Source organism: Macaca fascicularis, chromosome X (genome assembly GCF_037993035.2).
Source record: "Macaca fascicularis isolate 582-1 chromosome X, T2T-MFA8v1.1".
Lineage (NCBI taxonomy): Eukaryota > Metazoa > Chordata > Mammalia > Primates > Cercopithecidae > Macaca > Macaca fascicularis.
The window spans coordinates 144,541,524-144,544,725 of record NC_088395.1 but is presented as its reverse complement, the minus strand read 5'-3'; the positions used below and the strand labels follow the sequence as shown (position 1 = coordinate 144,544,725).

The following is a 3,202-nucleotide window of genomic DNA, read 5'->3' as shown; positions in this document are numbered from 1 at the left end:
GGATTGCTGATTATCTCTGCTCCCATTCAGAATAGCTCTTTGTTATAGTTCTAAGCAATTAGAATTTACTACCATCCTCATTGATATGATTTTAAAAGTACCCACAGATATATTTATACTGATCTAGTTCCTTGCATTTTTGATCCTTTTCTTTGTTGAAATGAATCCTCTGGAAGTATACAAATGTAAATGAAAAATTCGTAACTTACCAACAGTAAAATAAATATCAAAAGGAAGGGGAAAAGGATAACTGTAAGAAAAAGGCAAAGGCGGCCCCTCAGGCCGGGGCGTGACCGCTGAGCCGCAGTTCCCGGGCCAGCCTGGGGCAGCCGGGCAGGAACCACCCGTTGAGGTGTCTTCTCTTTAGGGATGGTGAGGTTGGCAAAAGGCTCCTGTAACCCTCCTCCAGGATGAACCATCTGGCAGAAGACATGGAGAACGCTCTCACCGGGAACCAGAACTCCCATGCTTCTCTGCGTAACGTCCATTCCATCAACCCCACACAACTAATGGCCAGGATTGAGTCCTATGAAGGAAGGGAAAAGAAAGGCATATCTGATGTCAGGAGGACTTTCTGTTTGTGTGTCACCTTTGACCTCTTATTTGTAACGTTACTGTGGATAATAGAGTTAAATGTGAATGGAGGCATTGAGAACACATTAGAGAAGGAGGTGATGCAGTATGACTACTATTCTTCGTATTTTGATATATTTCTTTTGGCAGTTTTTCGATTTAAAGGGTTAATACTTGCATGTGCTGTGTGCAGATTGCGCCATTGGTGGGCAATAGCGTTGACAACGGCAGTGACCAGTGCCTTTTTACTAGCAAACGTGATCCTTTCAAAGCTTTTCTCTCAAGGGGCTTTTGGCTGCCCATCATTTCATTCACCCTTGCCTGGATTGAGACGTGGTTCCTGGATTTAAAAGTGTTACCTCAAGAAGCAGAAGAAAACAGACTCCTGATAGTTCAGAGAAGGCAGCACTTATACCTAGTGGTCTTTCTGATGGTCAGTTTTATTCCCCTCCTGAATCTGAAGCAGGATCTGAAGAAGCTGAAGAAAAACAGGACAGGGAGAAACCACTTTTAGAACTGTGAGTACTACTTTTGTTAAATGTGAAAAACCCTCACAGAAAGTCATCGAGGCAAAAAGAGGCCGGCAATCGAGTCTCCCTGTTGACAGTAAAGTTGAAATGGTGACGTCCACTGCTGGCTTTATTGAACAGCTAATAAAGATTTATGTATTGTAATACCTCACAGACATTGTACCATATCCATGCACATTTAGTCACCTGCCTGTGGCCGGTAAGGTAATGTCATGATTCATCCTCTCTTCAGTGAGACTGAGTCTGATGTGTTAACAAATAGGTGAAGAAAGTCTTGTGCTGTATTCCTAATCAAAAGACTTAATATATTGAAATAACACTTTTTTAGTAAGCAAGATACCCTTTTATTTCAGTTCACAGAATGGAATTTTTTTGTTTCATGTCTCAGATTTATTTTGCATTTCTTTTTTAACACCCTACATTTCTCTTGTGTTTTTTAACTCATGCACATGTGCTCTTTGTACAGTTTTAAAAAGTGTAATAAAATCCAACATGTCGATGTGAAAAAAAAAAAAAAAAGGCAAAGGCATTCTTATGAAAGTTAAAACATTTGCCAAAATGGTGAAATGTTCTTTTAGAGTACAATGTAAGTAATATATTCAAGTAGCTTTCAGGGAGCAGAAAATCTAGCTGTGTCCCTTGATTTAAAGAATTGTAGCTATATTATTTTATATTAGAAGTGTGGTGGCTAGGACTGCCTCCTATCTTTCAAAGCTATGAAGTCTATGTTTAAGGGCAATGGAATGACTAATCTCATTTAGATAGGCACAAAGATGCCTGCCAATCAGTGACCCAAGCTTTTCTGTAGAACCAATACGATTGGAGAAACGAACCTCTTTCACTTTAGGCTGCATTAAGAACCAGAGGCAAATATGGAACTATTAAATGTATAAATGAATTTAGACAAAATTTCTTTCCCTTGTTTTAACTTTTATTTTAGGTTCAAGGGTACATGTACATATTTGTTATTAGAGGCAAACTCGCGTCTTGTGGGTTTGATGCACAGACCATTTCGTCACCCAGGTACTAAGCACGGTATCTGATAGTATACCTAAAGTTCAAAAATATCTGAAACTTCCCCTGTCTGTCTCTCAATCAAAAGAGATTAATTTCATAGTAAGAAAGATAACCACACGTTTTTGTTAATAAGTTACAGATATGCAAATACAGCAGAAATACTAAAATTATAAAATAATTAAAATATATTAGACCAAATTGGTTTAGTATATTCACAGTGTGGTGTAACCACAGCATTTTCCATAATTTGAAATTGAAGTGTCCATTTTGTATTAGTGAATTTTATGGTATGTGAATTATGTCTCAATGAAACCATTAAAAATGCATTATTTGCGTTAATAACCTTATTTGCGTTAATAAGGAGGTACCAATTTTCTAGTTATTTTTTGCCTTTTTGATTTTTGGATCAAGGGAACATGTTAGCACTTTAACAAAAGAAAAACGATAAAGTAGATGAAAATCAACGAATATTTCTGCTGTATCCAGTAGTTTTGAACCAACATAGATTAAATCATGGTATCCAGGAAGAATGTTTTTAGAGACCCACTGCCTATTGGGGAACTTTTCATTTGTCACTGATATGATGGAATGATTTCAAGAAATGACAAAAGATTAAAACCAAAACCATATGCCCTTCATTTATTGAAAATGGTATGTTGTAAGAGAGCCAGATTGCTAGCTCTCTACCTTCTAGTGGTTAGGCCTTATAATTCAAGCATCTACATTACATAGAAGCAGAGCTAGAGCTAACCTACTTGGGACTCTTTCGTTGACTACATTGGTTGCTTTCTATGAGAATTCATCAACAAAAGCCAAAACCATCCTTGATTTGACCAATTTCTATATATGTTTAAAAAGTGTGGAACTGGAATTTATTCATTTAACATTTATTTATTTATTGTGTGTTTACCATGTGCCTGTCACTTAAAAAGTTATTTGGTATAAAAATATGAATAACACACAGTTTATGCCCTTGTGGAGTTTCTATTTTGGTGAATAACATAACTGCCATGTACTCATCACCTACTTTTATGGTCAAAGCTGTCTTAGACATATTACATACATAATTTCATTAAATTATT

At 36.7% G+C, this 3,202-nt stretch overlaps 1 pseudogene; it reads left to right on the top strand.

The window, feature by feature from the left end:
* Positions 1–328: 328 nt before the first annotated feature.
* Positions 329–1,600, top strand: LOC102143266 (STARD3 N-terminal-like protein pseudogene; annotated as a pseudogene).
* Positions 1,601–3,202: the final 1,602 nt, after the last annotated feature.